Source organism: Mauremys mutica, chromosome 5 (assembly GCF_020497125.1).
Source record: "Mauremys mutica isolate MM-2020 ecotype Southern chromosome 5, ASM2049712v1, whole genome shotgun sequence".
Classification (NCBI taxonomy): domain Eukaryota; kingdom Metazoa; phylum Chordata; order Testudines; family Geoemydidae; genus Mauremys; species Mauremys mutica.
In genome coordinates, this window is record NC_059076.1 from 100,036 (window position 1) to 118,417 (window position 18,382).

An 18,382-nucleotide genomic window follows, 5' to 3' on the forward strand; every position below is an offset into this window, starting at 1 on the left:
AAAAAAGTGCCACAGCACACTATTACTGAAAAATTGCTTACTTTCTCATTTTTATCATATAATTATAAAATAACTCATGACTGCCCAGGTTGAGAAACACTGATATAGTATATAGAGCAGTATAAACAAGTTATTATCTGTATGAAATTTTAGTTTGTACTGACTTCGCTAGTACCTTTTCTGTAGCCTGTTGTAAAACTAGGCAAATATCTAGATGAGTTGATGTACCCCTGGAAGACCCCTGCATACCCCCAGGGTTATGCATACCCCTGGTTGAGAACAAGGATGGGGGGAAGCTGTAGATGTGATATATCTTGATTGTCATAAGGCTTTTGACATGACAGTCTCATAAGCAAATTAGGGAAATATGAAATTACTATAAGGTGGATGCACACCTGGTGGAAAGATCATGTCCAAAGAGAAGTTATCAATGGTTCGTTGTCAAACTGGGGGAGTCATCTAGTGGGGTCATATGGAGGGCATTAGCCACTTCTCTCTCTTTTTTGTAAAGTAAGTCACTCTTTTAACTTAAGAGCTTCTAAGGTCCTGTCAAAGGTAAAAGCCAGATGCAACCCTAATTGTACCAGGACACCTCATTTCACATATTAAAAACTTTAGCATCTCCCATATGAGCACACCCAAAGCTCACCTACTAGCATCTGATGCCCCATCCAGCAAAGTTTAAGCATAGGGTGACCAGACAGCTAATGTGAAAAGTCAAGACAAAGGATGGGAGGTAATAGGTGCTTATATAAGAAATCCCCAAATATAGGGACTGTCCCTATAAAATTGGGACATCTGGTCACCCTAAGCATGGAAATAATCCCATTGGCTTCAATTGTCTTGCTTGCTTGCTTAAAATTTTACACATGCTTACATGCTTTGCTGAATCAAGCCTAAAAGACCTAAACTTTTGACATAGATCTGCTATTGGCCACACTAACCAGTTTGGCTGGAGAGACCTGTCAGAAGGTGAAGAGTAGAAAAGATCAAGAGTGCATGAGGAGAGAGAGGATCTTTGCTTGGCATTGAGGTGAAGAATGTCAGAGCATTTCTGAAATGCTAACAAGCATTAATTGTACCTGCTGTGTTAGCACACACAGATTTCAATCTTTCCTCTAGGGCAAAGAGGTCAGCAAACTAGTCTGGAAGACAGCCTAAATCAATTGGTAGATCAGAGGAAAAGCAGCAATGGTTATGGCATATGACTTGAACCTCAGCAATAGAGTATCGTTTAGCTGGGCAAGCCAATTCTCCCTGGTATCATGAACTGGTAGACGCAGAGCCTAAACTAATGTGCTGGACACTGCAGCTCCAAAACGTCTACATCAAATAGCAAAGAGAAAAGCCAGTTTTTCCATTGACTGTATTGTTATGCAGTATCAAGAGATCCTCCCTGCCTCAGGCACAATGAAAATCAGGAACCAACAGCTAGTTACAGCTGCAGTGGAGCAAGCAAGAGAAGATGCATAAGCCAATAAGATCATAACTTAAGCCTTTAGCTTGTCACAGTAAGTCAGAATCAAATACCGCAGCTGGCTTTGTTCAATGGCCAGATAATTATATCACTAATAACATTAGTAGTTCTGCATCATAAGAAAAGGGGAATTGTAGCCAGGCCTTGGCCTTAATCCCTCTGAATTCACAGCGGAATTGTTTAGAAAAATGAAAACAACCCCCTACCTCTTAGCAAGACTTTCCTGCTGATTGCCAGGGTTATGCCCATGATATACTCAGTAGGCCATCTCCTCAGCTGATGTACATTGGGATCATTACACTGGCTTCAACAGAGCTGTGTATACCAGCTCAGGATGTGGCCCTGTGAGTTCCACAAAAGAACCCAAGCGGTCATGCAAAGCTTTTGTTTGGCTGGCCAAATAATCCCGAACAACTCGAGAGGCGTAACACACAGCAAATCTACCAGCTGTTCCCCTGGCTCCAAACCTTCCTTTGGCAGAGTCTCCCTTAGCTTTCTACTCACCTTCAGGGAAAGCTGGCCCATGCTTTATAGTCCTTTTGATGGCAAGGTGCAACCCAGCTGTCCTCTCCCAGCTCCCCTCAGATGAAAGAGGAACTCCCCTGGATCCGAGTTTCCCCAGGGCAGGAGATGGCCTCTCACTTCCCCCTTGGTTTCCTGATGCGCAGTGGCACTTTCCTTTATTAGTAAAATTGAGATGAAAAAGCTGTGAGGGGGTCCCCCTCTGGAGCCTCAAACAACCTGTACCCCCAAACCCCACCAATCAAATCTCAGACTAACTGCCTGCTAGGCTTCAATAAGGAAATACTCATCAGTGCAGGACTGGGTGGAAGCAATATGAAGCAGGGTGGGGACTGACTTTCTCTGCAGCATTACTGATTGCCCACTGTGGCAGATGGGATAAATATTGCCATGTACCAGTGGGGGATTCACTAGGCCAGTTTCTATCTTCCTACGGATAATGTCTCCAGTTCTCCTCCTCCACCTCCTTCCATTGCTCTGGCTGAGCAGATGAGGAGAGGGAGGTGCTAACAGCTTTCACTAACAGCACTTAATTGAATTGAATTTTGCATGTATTGAAATATCTTTACATCTACTAGCTCAGCAATTCCACATGGTTTTAGAAATATTCTCAGACAAGAAACCACACCAAACTGGAGTTAAAGGTGAGAGTACAGATGAGATCACGATCCTTCAGCAAAGTGAAGATGTGTTTGTAGCACAGGTAGACATGCTCATGTCTCATGTGGTGGCATGGGCTTGTACTCGGGCTAGCCACCCAAATACAAGCCCAGAAGGGATCCTGGGCACCTACTTGGGTTGCTAGCCCATGCTGAAGCCAGTGCCACCAAGTCTTCACTATTTAAAGCTACGCTTAAAGCTAGTGCAGGTATGTCTACCTGTGCTACAGTCACACCTCCGCTTGCAGTATGGCCGGTCACTGTGTGTCTAGCTCACTTTTGAAAATGTTGCCCCATTCAAGAAAAAAACCTCCTCCTCAACTGTGACCATTTGAAATTTCAGAATTTGAAATATGGCAAGCAGCTCTAGTATAGATCCGTAAATTAAGGGTAAAAAATATTACATGCATGTTATAATTACCCCCAAACCAAGCATGACAATCCTAGAAAATTCAGAGTTAAGGTTAAATTTAAAACAAATCCAAACAGGACCTCATCCTGAATACGAAATGACTCTCCCAAGTGAGCAAAATTCAGTGGAGAAGACCGACCAAAGCCTGATGGCAGATATATCACCTGACAAGCTGCTAATCTGGCCTCCTGAAAGGCTGGAGCTTGATCCCGCACTTGGTCGTTGACTGGGTCGTTTAGCGTTGACTTCCATGGGAATGGGAGCAGGCCACTGATGCCGTCATACGCTAATGAAAGAAGGGAATTACCAAAATTTAGCCTCCCTGAGGGCTGTGCTATTTCTAGACCAGTTGAAAAGGAAACTCATAATGCATTTGCCAGACCAAATGATAGGAAGGAGTTCTGGAAATTACTGCAGTCCTCCAATAATTGCAATAGCAGCTGGTAGTTATTGATAACTGGAATATGTAAGCATTACGATCAACAGATACCCTGAGGAGTAGTCCTCTCTGTCCACTAATGCCGTCATCCTCCTGAAGGATTCTATTTCCATAGACTCATCGAATTAAGAGACAGAAAAATCCTCAGATTATAGAGTCCATCTGCCTACAAATGCGGAACAATCCTCTGCAAGAGAAGGGACTGGATTTTAAAGGGCAGTTCTGCTCTGAGAAGTGACTTTATAAAAATGCCATTGTGGGTCCCCTGTTTATCATCTCTCTTAGTGACTTCCTGATCAAATGTGCACGGTACAAGCAAAGTGATGTTGTTTCTGGACTACCTCACCCTGGGATCTGAGAGCAATGCTGGATTCTTCCATCACATGCATCATGGTTAGTACTAAAGGTTTAGCTCCAGGGGCTCCAAATTATGCTTTCAGTCCCACCTGTGCAACCTCAGTGCAGGCTTCTATCTGTACACCCACTCCTGTTACTCAGCCTTCCTTCCCCCTCAATGCCTCCTCTCACTGATCTGTCTCCTCTAAAACTTGAATCTTACATCTTATACCAAAGAAAAAGCCCACTGCTGTGCTGTTGGGAAGTACCAGAAGCAGAAAGTCAGGAAGATGCTGAAGGCCTCTGCATCAAAGATGCTAGACCCTATTGCAAATGACACATCACCTGCAGCTCTGCTCTCTGGGGAAAAAAATGTAAGACTTGATTGCTTATTTAAAGGAAAAGAAATCCAGCAAACTGACTGCTTCAATTGACTGTGGGGTTAGAGACAGTGCTTAATTTGTAATGAAAGAGGTGCCGGAGCTCAAGCAATTTTTTACATTCATAACTGATGCACCAAGCCCAGAGGTGCTGGGGGCTCTGAACGGACACAAATTAAGCACTGGTTAGAGAGTTCAATGAGAGTGGAAGTAAATTCAGGAACTGCCAGACTCTGGACTGCCAGAATGGAGGAATACATGGCACGGCTGAAAGGTGAGACTCATCTGAGAGTAAGATTGCACTTCTCAGAGAAATTCAAAGACCCTGGAATCAGGGATCAGTATAAAAACATGCAAATCACTCAAATTCCCACAGGCTCCAAAGGAAAGACTTCAGTAGCATTCTTCAAAACTCAGCTCCTACAGGCGCTCAGTCTAGAAACGAAGCATAACACAAGCACTAATTCCTAAATCTAGTGACAAAAGTCACCCAGACTTAGTATTGTGGGTGTGGGTCATGGTATTATCCATTTACCAACCAGCCCAAGATCTACACACTCCAGAAGGGGGCTGATCCTTCAAGTGGCTCTGTGTCAGCAGGATTTCAACCCAGCATGTAAGAAACCAATAGACTGTTCTGTATCCGACAAAGTAAAAAATCTTTTTCTCCACATGGACCTAGACTCTCTGATTCACCAGATGAAGCAAATGGTGACCAGCAAAGAAAACCAGACACCACATCTGCAGACTGATCTGTAGAAACATCTACATCATGCGTCAAAATCCCAGGGCCACACTCAGGGCCGGCTCCCAGCACCAGCCCAGGAAGCAGGTGCTTGGGGTGGCCAATGAAAAGGGGCAGCACAGCTACGTCTCTGGCAGTGGGTCCCTCAGTCCCTCTCGGAGGAAAGGACCGGCCGCCGAAGAATGAAGTGGCGCGGTAGAGCTGCTGCTGAAGTGCCGCCGATCGTGGGTTTATCTTTTTTTTTCTTTTTCCCTTCACTGCTTGGAGTGGCAAAAAAGCTGGAGCTGGCCCTGGCCACACCCTCCCTGGGGTGCGGCTGCCTTGTACTAATCCACTAGGAAAGAGTGACCCTAAGAGCAGTGTAAACAGCCAGGCATTGATCATTCCACATAGCGGGTTCCTCCAGTGGCACAGAGTTGGCACAGTGGCTGCTACACAAACCCATCCCTGCAGCTGCTGTAAGGGGCATCTTCAGGGATTCCATGGACCCCAGCAACTCCTGGCTAACGTATTGGCCCCTTGAAACCTTTGGCAACCAGGGTAAGTGGTTGTGTATGGGATGTAGAGCAGCCTCAGGATCTAAGGAGCACAAAGATTGTTTAAATCCATCTTTAGAGATGTACGTACACACACACACACACACACTACACCACACAGTGTGTTGTAAGCTCTTTCTTGGCCACAGCTAAAGACCAGGGGCCCAGACTTTCTTTATACAATAGTTCATTGACTTGAGATGTGCGCTACACCATTTAGTAAAAGTCTTCTCTTGCAGCTCTAAGGTTGTGGAGTTAAAAACACTGGTATCTTAGTAACATTAATTGTTAGGAGTTTTAGCAGGAAAGGTTGTTTCTCCCTCTCTCCTATGATTTTGAGACTCCTTCCTCTCATTCCTTTTGCATTAAGTAAGTTCTTTCCATTTCCTGACAAATGCTTGGAGAGAGCTGTGATATTTGGGGGGCAGTTCATTCCCAGGGACGTATATTTGATGTGGTTAGGTGTTAGAAAACCACAGGGCCTGACCACTAGTAAAATCACATTTCACAGTCATACAAATTGGAGGACGGGTGACATTTTCTTTAGGCTGTTTTTGCCTCCATAGCTAAAACCAGCCTAACACATATAGTGCTAAGCCAGCCACCTCCACTGTCATAATAAAATGGTTAATCTAAAGTGTGTATTGATTTATTTCTAACGCTCTAGCATTTGAAGCACCATTCAAATGTGTTATATTTTCCCTTATGAAGCTCTTTATTTACAGGCAATTTATGAAAAAACAATCGTAAGGTAGGTTATTTATGTCACACTAAACAATACTATATATCTTGTCAACATCCATGTATAAACTTTGCAACAAAAACATCCAAACTGAAAAGAGGCTGGGTTGGGCAGATATATGCTTCCAATTATTCCTAAATAAAGTGCATGGGAACAGAGTGGGAGTCAACAATTGAGTATAAATGAAACTCCCAGGGCTCACCTGCATTAGGGATTTTTACACCAATGTAGCTATGAGAATGTTCACCCCCAGTGTGGAGTAAGTGCACTGGTATAGCTACACCAGTACAAAAATCCCTAATGCTGACAAATCTTTAGAGATACAGGGCCAGATTTTCTGGTCTGGCCAAGCTGCACCCAGCGCAGCAATGATGGGATGGAGGGATGGGAACAGAAGCAAAGTCACATGTATGCCCACCTTATTCTGGGATTGATTAGAGCTTGGTCCAGTCCCAAGCGTACACTGGAGCAGCCTAAATCCACACAATGCATCCTTCAGAACTGATGACCTTTTAACCCCTCTGTGATGGGTTGGGTCACAGAAACTCCCTCGGGACTGCCACCTGATGTGCTGAGACTACCTCTGAGCCAGTTTTCCCTGGCAGCTTGGGACTTCAGAACCCTGCCTTGTTGAGCCAGACACACCAGTCTGCTCCATCACAGACCCAGGGTCTGAACCACATCCCCCAAAAGCCGCAGACTTAACTGAAAATGGCTTAAGAAGTGCTCCTGTCTCTAGCACCCAGACACCCAGTTCCCAATGGGATCCAAACCCCAAATAAATCCATTTTACTCTGTATACAGCTTGTACAGGGTAAACGCATAAATTGTTCATCCTCTATAACACTGATAGAGAGATATGCACAGCTGTGTGCTCCCCCAGGTATTAATTACTTGCTCTGGATCAATTAATAAGCAAAACGTGATTTTATTAAGTATAAAAAGTAGGATTTAAGTGGTTCCAAGTAATAACAGACAGAACAAAGTAAATTACCAAGCAAAATAAAACAAAAATATGCAAGTCTAAGCCTAATATAGTAGGTAACTGAATACAGATGAAATCTCACCCTCAGAGATGTTCCAATAAGCTTCTTTCACAGACGAGACGGCTTTCTAGTCTGGGCCCAATCCTTTCCCTGGTACAGTCCTTGTTCCAGCTCAGGTGGTAGCTAGGGGATTTCTCATGACTGCAGCCTGTCACACCCTCTCTCCACTACTGAGTGACTGACACAGACATCAGACACATACAATGCTTACTGATCATGCTCTAAACACCACGGCCAAGATTTTCTAAAATTGGGTTTTGAAGGTAACATTTTCAAAATTTGAGCAGCCTAAGCCCTATCTTCAAGGGAGTTAGGCAATCAGGTCCCTAAGTCACTCAGGTGCTCTGGGTAATTTTACTCCTAAATCCTTACTCAGATCTCAAAAATGATGAAAACCTAAGAACTCCCATCCAATCAGTGGAAGCTGCTGGGCGCTTAACACTTTTGAAAATCAGGCTGTTTATTTAAGTCCCTAAATACGGCTTTATAACCTAACCACAAGTTTCTGTTTCTGAAGATCTCGATCCATAACTTCAGTTTGACCTGAGAGTAAACTGTGGAGCCACAGACTTCACTCACCCAGCATTTAAGAAATAAGTTACAAAGAAAGGGGCATTTTTCTCTGAGACCAATGTCAAGTTAGCCCATGGGGAAGAACCTGGGGCATCACACTGATCTTGAGGAGTTGTTGCACTATATATTAAAAAGTTAAAAAGCAGTCTCTGAGCAGGGATTGGACTACACTCAGACTGATGGGCAAACCTCTGAAAATCCTACATCAGATCTGAGTGATAATCCAAAGCAACCACTGCTTTGACATAATTCACTGGAAGAATGAGCGAATCGTTCCTCCTAAGGGAATACAGGATGTGACGTTACCTAATTAAAATATAATCATGCAAATCATTATTGCTACCACTGTTATATAATTGCAACGAATCTTATACAAAGTGTGATACATGGCCAGAAAGAGTTAAGCAGCTTGCAGGCTAAATAACCAGAGCCAACCTTTAAAGTCATGTTAGAAAGTATGGGAATGGTAATGAGGGCCATTCAATGCTAGATAGGTTTGCATTTCAAAGTTCTAGTCTATGTTGTTAGAAGTGATACTAATTGTATGTATGTATTCATAAATGCTAGTCATGTCAACAGACAGTTCCTGTCCGGCACTATAACTATTAATTCAGAGGTCAAAAGGGAATATTAACATTTAGATGAATCTTGGGTGAAATAATGTCATTGTTTGTACGTCTCTTTGAAGTTAGTGATAGACTGCCTAATGGATAAATTGCCCTATGTTAATTTGTGTAACTAATTACCATTGGGGCTTAGGAGACAGAAGATTACATCAAAAACCTATTGTTCACCCAGGACTGTGTGGTCAAGTGGCTGCTAGAATACTGTATAACAGATCCTCGGGTCCGGATCCTGTCATCTCAGCTCTGCTTGATGCTTCACTGCAGGGAAAGCTGAAACCCCAAGATTGAGATCCCAGCTCTGACTGGACCACCCTGAATATAATTAGGCTATAGCCTATGGACCAATTCTGAACGAACTCTTTGCAACTACAAAGCTCACCATCTCTGCTATGAATCTAAACCTCAAGAATTATACTCATATCTGTATGTATACTGATCTTTTAACCTAATCTCTCTCTCTCTCTCTTTTCTTTTTTTTAAATTTTTTAATTTAGTTAATAAGAATTGGCTATAAGCATGTATTTAGGCAAGATCTGGAATATTCATTAACTAGGGAGGTAATGTGTCCGATCCTTTGGTATCGGTAGAACTTTTTTATATGAGGAATAAGATTTTCAGTAATCTTCATTATATTTGACTTGGGAGGACTAGGTGGAGGCTTGAGGCTGGGTTACTTTAAGGGAACTGTGCTGTTGACTTCTGGGTAACCAATGAGGTACTATAGAAGGTTTTGTGCCGGCTGGGTAAATCTAAGTACTGGAATATCCACAGCTTTGGGGATTGTCTGCCCCATTCTTTGCAGTTCAGCCTAACTGAGTGACCCCTCAGCTGGTTCCCATAAAAATGGCGAAGTTTATCGTTGCTTAGCAATCTCCATGTCAAATGTGCTCAGTTTACAAACAGAAAGGCAGCTTTTGTAAACTGCCAGTCTTGTACACTCAGCCTGGGATCAGAAAGTCAGGATAAGCTCTTTCCAGCCCACACATCACCATCAATAAGAATAAACACTTTGTACGCCAAAAAAGAACATCAGATATCCTGGGCACCCCAGTTCATCCTGCTATGCAACCCCCTTCCCTAGGGCCTGATCCACTTCCCACACAAGTCAAGGGAAAGACTCTCTGCTTTCATCAGGAGTTGGCTCAGGCCCTGAACGGGGTTGCACAAGTGTAACTGACTAGAATTTAGGACCCTTATTCACATTCAGTAGTCGTTTACTCTGTGCATGGTCCTACTGACTCCAGTGGAACTTAGCCTTGCTCATACTGAGCAGAACCTTAGTCCATGTTGGCTGTCGGGCTCTGGGTTCTGGGCAGTCAGTTCTGGTGGCGGGAACATTTTCGAAGCCGGACACTGTGTTGGAACTAGGCCGAGGGCAGCTCTGAGACAGGGGGGCAGGCTATGGGTCAGAGTCCAAAGGCAAGCCACATAAGGATCAGAGTATGGAAGTAGGCTGAAGTTGAAACTGGGCTGGAGTCAGTCCAAGGATCTGGGGGTCCAGGAGCAGGTGCAGGGTTTGGAGCAGATCAGGAACAGGGCTGGAGCAGGGTCAGAATAGAGCACAGACAAGGGCAGGAGGGAAGTCTAGGGAGTCTGTAACACGACAAGGCATCAGGAGGGTGGTGAGGATGAAATGCTTGTGCCCTGGGGTCATCTAACTAGGGCTCTGCCTATGAATAGGTTGCTGCACCATCTCTGAGGATTGAGTCACTGCGGGCTCTCGAGGGATGAGTTAGTGCAGCTGAGTTGCTGGAACGTGCCTGGGCAATGTGTCATGAAAGGTTTTGCTGGACGGGTGTGTCACTGTATCTATTGATTTGCCAGGGATGGGTGGGCACAAGCCCGCCCACATCTAAAGCCCCCCCACCCCCCAGCCTAAGGGGAGGAGCTACTGGACCCAGGCATCAAAAGAGTTCAGGGGACAACAAATGAGAAAACAGGGATGGGAGTGAGGTCATAGGGTCAAAAGCAGGGAGCCAGAAGGGGACACTGAGCAGAGAACCCTGGACGGTGCCCATTGCTCCTGGAAGGCATCCAAGGAGCCAGTGGAACTCTGCCCAGAGACGTGACTTCCGGGAGGAGTGGAAAGAGGCTGTGCATTTGCAGAGCACCTCCCCCATCCATCCTCCTCCTCCTAATATAGTGGATGGCCACCTTGGCTAGCACCAGGAGGAGGTAAACGAGGAGGTTTGCAACTTCATGGGGCCACAGAATGGGTGTGCAGGAGGTGTGGAGAGAAGTGCAGCCAGAGCCTAAGGAGAAAGATATGAAAAACCGGGATAAGGGGTTGCAACCTGGTGCACTCGAGGTAGATATGCGCCAAGGTATCCCTCATGCCGCAGAAAGGGGGGTGAGTCATTGTAGCTGCGGAGCAGCCCTGGTCCAGCTGCAGCTTTGCCTCACAATATCCCAATCTGGCCTGCAGTAAACAAAGTCTATTGATGATGCACAAAAATGGAACAGAATCCAGCTCACTCACATTGTAGGTGTTCTGGGTCTGCAAGGCTAACAAGAATAAAGAGCAATGCCTGCTTTTTCTAGGGACAGGACATGTATTGCTCTGACTCCAGGAACATGAGAGGAAGGGGCTTGTTCTACACAGCTGAACATACATTTATTCCAGTACTCCTAGTAAATGGAAGAGGTCGGGTGGTTTTGGTTTTGTTCGACTTTCTAGGGAGGAGATGTAATAATTACAACTCTCTTGGTCAGTCTGCCTGTTCTAATGAGAGCAGGATCAGCATCTGAATAAATGATTTTGCCCTTGACTTGCAATTCACCTTTTAAGCTAGAGAGACTCAACATTAGTATTTTTGGAAGAAGTAGTTAAAAAAACACCCCAGCAAAGCCTGTACCAGTTTCTTCATTAATTTCCCTAATGCACATGTGGTCATTTCAGGCGCATCAGCTAGTCACTGTATTAAGAATGCCACCATAGCCCGGAGTTCCAAACACATCTGGAAGAAGAAGCTGCTGCTGTTGTTGTTTCAACACTTCAGCAAGACAGAGAAGGAAGAAAATTCTAAGGCCAGAGATCAGATTGTCCAGGGGGAGAATAAGCCTGTCTTCAGTTACTAATCACTGCTGAGAGGAATCTTGAAATTATGGAATGGGTGATTTTCATCTAAATCTTTTCTCTTGAGCCTAGGAGTGCTCCAGTGACAATGAAAGGATCTTACTTAAATATAGGAAGAAGCAAACACACTGTGTTTCACTGCAGCCTTCCAGCAGCAGAACAGAGCTCTGCCAAAGGCTTCTCTTGGCTGCAGAATTCCAGGGGACTATTTCTATAGCATTTTGTGGGTTCCTTATTAAATAATTAGAATAGTGCCTAGAGGAGTTTACCAAGACTGGGGCCCAACAGCAGTGGGTGCTGTGCAAACACACAGTGAGAAAGCACCCTGCCCTGAGAGCTTGCAATCTAAATAGGCAAGACAGACAAAGGTATGTGAGGGTAACCTGAGGCCCAGAGCAGGTCAATGGCACAGCCAGGAATAGAACCCAGGTCACCCATGTCCACTGGACCATCCTGTTGATGCCTCCTTCTATGACCTTCTTCTATGTCCCCATGTTCCGTACACCCCTTTTGTGTCCCTTCCATCATGCCATACCAGTCTCCTGCCTCCCCCCAACTCCATGCTGTCCCACCTCCAGAACACCCTATTCTAAGACGGTGGAGCCTGATTCCTTGCCACCCTCCATGTGTCCCCCAGTCCACATCCCTCTCAGCCCCTTACATACTCTCTACACCCCCTCCTAGATCCCTGCCCCTCCGCATTTCCTGTGGTCTCCTATTCTCGGGTCCCCATGTCCTCGGACTTAATAGGGTTGCACGGGAAGCCAGCATCAGCATTCACTGCAAAGCAGTTTCTGCTGCTCCAGGATACCAGTTTGCACTGCTGTCCATTTTCTAACAAGCAGGTGCTTTGCCTGGGGCTTAGCAGCCTCGACACACTGCCCTTCATAAAGCAAATTCAGTTGTGCCATAAGGCTGAAATATTTCATGACTCCAGGAAGAAGTTATTACCAACCAGCCATGCCAGTTTTACTGCTATCACCGTGAAGAAGGGCAAGATGGAAAAGAATGCACAAACCTCTGACAGAATTGACTGAGATGGAGATAGATACTTACCCAAGAGTGCAGATGTGCATATGCTCTTCTCATTTAAGCATCTCAGAAGGAAGCATGTAAAGGTTTTGTTTTATATAAGGAAGATCAAAATGTTATGCGCTAGCTAGCTGTGTTTATAAGGCAGGGGATAGCTCAGCGGTTTGCACATTGGCCTGCTAAACCCAGGGTTGTGAGTTCAATCCTCAAGGGGGCCATTTAGGGTTCTAGGGCAAAAATCTGTCTGGGGATTGGTCCTGCTTTGAGCAGGGGGTTGGACTAGATACCTCCTGAGGTCCCTTCCAGCCCTGATAGTCTATATCAATGCATTTTACAACTACAATCAATGTCACCAAGATAGGGACAACATAGCCGGTATCATAAGCATACTTATTTGGGGCAAACCATTCCCTCCTGCAGCAAAACCTATGGAGGAGACCAGCTCTTAGAATCTCTACCTAAGCATTCTTTTGGAAAGGTGGGGTCCGGACCCTGGGAGAATGAACTGCAGATACACACCCGACTCCCCAACAGTGATCCTGTAGCTCTGTGCTGGCTTTGGAACCATTTGGTGTCATTTGGCTTTGGTGTCATTTATCCTCACCCTCTCCCCCACCCACCACCACTTCCCCTTTAAATGGGTGAGGCACGTTCCCCACCCCAGAGCAGGCGCAATAAGAAAGGTAGTATAGCCCCAGTAGCGTAATACACTGGAGATTCAGACCCATTCTGTTGAAAATTCATTTCAGAAAAGGTGTGTGATATTTTGACACTAGTTGATTACATTGTTGAGTTTCAAGACTTAAGGCGGCAAAATTAAAGTCAAGAGCACATTGGAAATTGGTTGGTGTGATAATGAATATGCAGTTACTTGTCAGTGAGGAACTGGCTGCAGTCCTTCATTGTGCATTTCTAATCTTTCGAGTTAGAGGATATATGTTTTTTCCCCCCTCAGAAATATCTGATAGAGAAGGTTGCAAAGATTTGGCTTGATGTCAAAGAAAGTTCTAAAATCTATTGAGCCTTAACTATCTTTTTCTTAAGTTACTCATGTGGAGATTTATAAATGATATATTATAGGTGCCTGAAAACAGCTCTCTGTAGCTTTGGAATTCCTTCACTAATTTTCACTGCACCTCAACTCCCAGGAACCACTGAAAAGCACCTCTCCTCAGCCAGCCCAGTTTGGAAGTCATCGAGCAAACCATTTCAGAGATGTGAGGAGCCAAAAGAAAGGGCTAGAAGGATTTTCAAAATTGAAAGTGTTCTGACCCACCCCCCTAAGCCCCATCTCCGCACACCACAGTGTTCACCTTGAACTAAACTTTCCCTGGCTAAGATGTGCCACGTACAGTTCCCAAAGGATTGATTTAAAAATGATGACATTGCGGAGTGCGTGTCAAAATCTGACTCATAATAACTTGCTTGCTGCAGTCTTAACTCTGGAAGGACAATCAGTTTCTCCATGGTGCTAACCAGAGTTCAACTCATTTGAAAATGAAAATTAACTAAGTTAATAATTCTTTAGTTCCCCAGAGAATAATCACTTGGACTAATCACTTCACTACAATTTTATTTTCAACAATTGTGTAGAGCCAATGCCACCACCACATTTGTCCCATGAACTGGGTTCTATCAATATTGACTTGATATTTTGGAAAGTTATGAATTTCTTTATAATCCCAGGGGATTTTGAGGGGAATGAAAATCCACAGCCTGATGGAAATTATTATTTTGTGGATTGCCTGTTTAGTTTCAAGATGTCATTTTTAAAAAACGTGCCTGGTAGGAAATACATTCAATGTGTTCTGAAACAATCCAATTAAACTTACACACTCCTGGAAAGCCATCACAGGAGAAAAGTGCTGAATACTGGAGTCAAAATATTTTCCATTTCACAAAGTTGGTGTGAGAATTGACCAGCCCAGCACAATATCCACACACCCACACTATTTACCATGATTATAACTAGAGGGGGGTGGGGGTGGGAGGGGGAGAAGGAACTACCCAGGGTAGCATAAAAAGTATAGGATTTAATTAAGTAGTTTTACAATTCTGACTTGATCAACCATCTGTTTTTAATCATACTGGAGAAAAATGAAATAAATAAAAGGAGGATGCCCATAAATACAGTACAGAGAACAACAATGAATCCATTTCAAAGACAAGGAAAGAAGAACAAGTGACTTACCTCAATTACAGGCTGGAAAGAGGCAAGGCAATAGCGATACACCTACATCCTTCCTTCCTGATGCCACTAATTTTAGGTCTTTTGATAGAAATCTAAAAGGAAATACAAAAGACAATTGTATATAACTGCCTTCCCTGCAGCGTGCCTGTATAAAGCAGTAATAGGCTTTCGAAGGAACACCGGTAAAAAGAAGTGAGTGAACAAATTACAACTCAAAAATATAATTCTTGAGAAAAAGAAGATTGCTGTCCTGACAGTTCCTTGTAGGTCTTAGTAAATGTTAAGTGAATGAAGCCATGCAGTAATTAAATGACACAGAGGCAGACTGACCCTTAGAGTTACACCACTATTCTCAATAAAGTGACAACAGGCACCAATTTGGCCCATTTGTCTCCATGTCAAAGATGACAAACTAATTTTGCAAACCCCTGAAGAGCTAAACTAAAATTTCCACTAAGGAGGCAGCTTTGCATTGACTGGAATGCTACAACCTCACTAACTTGTCTGTAGCAAACTCTGGTACTTGCTAAAGCAACACTTGAATGTTAACTGCTTCGGTCGGGAGTTCAGCTACTGACCTGCAATGAAAGCCTTGTGTTCAGCTTCAACGTTTCCTGACAGCAAACAATCTACAGGGGGGGGGGAGAAAAAAAACAGTTTCATCGAATAAACTGTTAAAAAAAGAAAATCCTCTCGTAAGCTTTCCCTGAGGGGGAGGAAAGAATCCACAAGCTTTAAATTGGCCAGGCAGATTGAAGAGGAAGGAAAAAAAAAAGGCAGCTCTTTCTGTTGCGTCAAAGAGCCCAGTGTGCAAACGGAACAGTGAACTGAGTTGTAAAACTGGCAAGCCCTGGCTGAAGACAGCTCTTCAGTATGCGCTCAGCATCCTCTCCCAGGGCTGGCTGGATACAGTCCCACTCCTCAGGCTCCTACCGAGGAGCCATGCTACTTCAAGAGACAATCACTAAAGGAGAGTTTCTGTCCGCATGCCATTCTGTGGCTTTCCGACGTAGCACGAAGACAGTTACACACACAAGCAGTATTTATTTATGTATAGGAAGTGGAGAAAACATCTACGCATATTCCAACTGGCAATCTTGTCACTGAATTACCAGAACTTGTAGAGAGAATCCTATTGACTGCATAACCCACCCTTTATGTTATTCAATGTATGCTTAGAACGGGGGGGAAGGGCAAACTATGGCCCGTGGGCCGGGGCCATTTTAAGTCAAGCCATGAGCTCCCGCTAGGGAGCAGGGTCTGGGGCTTGCCCTGCTCCATCCGGGGTGCCACGTTGGGGGGCACACCACCCGGCTCCCAGAAACCACGGCGTGGCCCCGCTCCGAGGGTGGGGGGCTGCTCCATGTGTAGGAGCCGGAGAAGGGACATGCCACTGCTTCTAGGAGCTGCTTGAGGTAAGTGCTGCTCGGAGCCTGCACCCCTGAGCCTCTCCCTGTGCCCCAACCCCTTGCCCCAGCTCTGATCTCCCTCCCACTCTCCAAACCCCTTGATCAGAGCACCCACCTGCACCCCAAACCTCATCCCCAGCCTCACCCCAGAGCCCACACCCCCAGCTGGAACCTACACCCCTTCCCGCATCCCAATCCTAATTTTGTGAGCATTCATGGCCCGCCATACAATTTCTATACCCCAATTGGCCATCAGGTCAAAAAGTTTGCCCAGCCCTGGCTTAGAAAATAATTTTAAGAAGGGACTGTACTTATACGATAAAAACAACAAGGAGTCCGGTGGCACCTTAAAGACTAACAGATTTATTTGGGCATAAGCTTTCGTCGGTAAAAAACCTCACTTCTTCTGAAAGCTTATGCCCAAATAAATCTGTTAGTCTTTAAGGTGCCACCGGACTCCTCGTCGTTTTTGTGGATACAGACTAACACGGCTACCCCCTGATACTTATACGATGTGTCTCTTACTTGGTGCTAGAGAGCCCACAGACCACTTGCTGGTTGTGTGCCCTCCGTTATAACTGGCCAACTCATTGTGTGCAGGGAGGTAGCCCAGGTGTCACTAATTGCCTTTAGTGGCCTTGCACAGGAGTAGCTGTGCAGAGAATATTCACTATTCAATTAACAATTCTTTTACCAGTGTGTGCAGGAGGAACAGAAACCAGGGCAAATAGCTGGGCAGGGCTAAGAGAAGTAACAAATAGTACAACAATCGCAGGATGGGCAGTAGCAATACCTACGATTAAGGCTGCCTAATACTTCCTATTATAAAGCAATTTTCAGATGTCTAGAACTTTTGAAATTTCAGCCTCAATGACTGAAATGTGCCATGTGTGGTGTCTGCTGAATTTTTTTGTTAAATTTGATCCAAAAAGGTTTAGTCGTTTCTGAGAATGAGATCAATGAATAATCAGTACTTTGGGCTATACCTTTGTTTGACTGGACTTTTGAACAGCTCTAGCACTTCAGGGGTTTGGAACAGAGAACTGGAATTAGGAGGAGGGTAGCCCTGAGGTCAGAGAGGTGCCTTTTGCTGTGCCATGAAAATCCATCCAAGTTATAAGCTATGGAAAATTGCCATTTGAGCATGCATCCCAGGCTGTCACATTGATAGGAGAGAGGTGGATACCTGCTGGATCCGGAGCATCTCTGTCAGCTCCTCCCTTGTTTCCAAAACTCCATTGTTTCCTCTTTGTGGCAGATTTTGGACTTTCAGAAAGCCTTTGATGAAGTTCCACACCAAAGGCTCTTTATCAAAATAGGCAATCATGGGATAAAAGGAACAGTCTCTCCTGAATCAGTAACTGGTTCAAAGACAGAAAACAGTAGGGATAAATGGTCAGTTTTCACAAGGGAGAGAAGTAAAGAGAGGGATGTAATGGAGGGCCCATCTCACAAAAGGCAGAGCAGGTTGTTAGCACAATTAACCTGATAGGCTGCACCTGCGTGAGAGCCGGATGAAGCCCAGATGGGTAGGGGCAAGCTGAGCTTGTATAAAGCCAGCAAGCTGAGAACAGGCTGCAGGGGTAGTAACTGACAGCTCCTGTAAAATCAATACTGATTTTTTAAAAAATATTTTGGAGAAATCAATGAGTAATGGTGTAGGAACCATAGTGAACTGCAAACAAAATTCACTCAAGGTACTAGAAGGATAAAGAACATCAGGCATGTGAGCAAAGGAGAATTGGCATTAACACAACGGACAAGAGGATTAAGTAGCATACTGTTTGCTCTGTGCCCATTATTACTGTTTGGAGGGTTACTTAAGTGCAAATGCAGCCCACGATGTGTTACCTGGGCTGCAGAGGGTGGGTGGCAGGGCAGCCCACCTGGGGTGGGCTGACAGCCCCAGATCCCACACCCCTGCCACATGGCTTCCCCAGGACCCATGAGGTTGGTTGGATGCCCTGGACCCCATGGAGCAGGCTGCCCCAACCCTGGACCCTTGTCATGTGGGGTAGGCTGGCTGCCCCAGACCCTGCACCCCTGTCCCGCCCCCAACCCTGTGGTGTCAGCCAGCAGCCACAGACCCTGTGAGGCCATCTGGAAGCCCTGACCACAGACTCCCGTCATGTGGGGAAGGCCGGAAGCCCTGACTCTGCTGTGATGGGCAGCGGGGAAACC

At 45.1% G+C, this 18,382-nt stretch overlaps 1 long non-coding RNA gene across 1 annotated transcript in view; it reads right to left on the bottom strand.

Annotated features, from left to right (window-relative positions):
* The window catches only part of LOC123372025, a 58,878-nt gene extending 41,322 nt beyond the window's left edge, over positions 1-17,556 (bottom strand). The window contains exons 1-3 of the long non-coding RNA XR_006580051.1: positions 17,388-17,556; positions 15,371-15,421; positions 14,793-14,884 (exon numbers count right to left, since the gene is read on the bottom strand). This is a non-coding gene — a long non-coding RNA (uncharacterized LOC123372025). The remainder of the gene's footprint in view (positions 1-14,792; positions 14,885-15,370; positions 15,422-17,387) is intronic.
* Between the last annotated feature and the right edge of the window lie 826 nt (positions 17,557-18,382).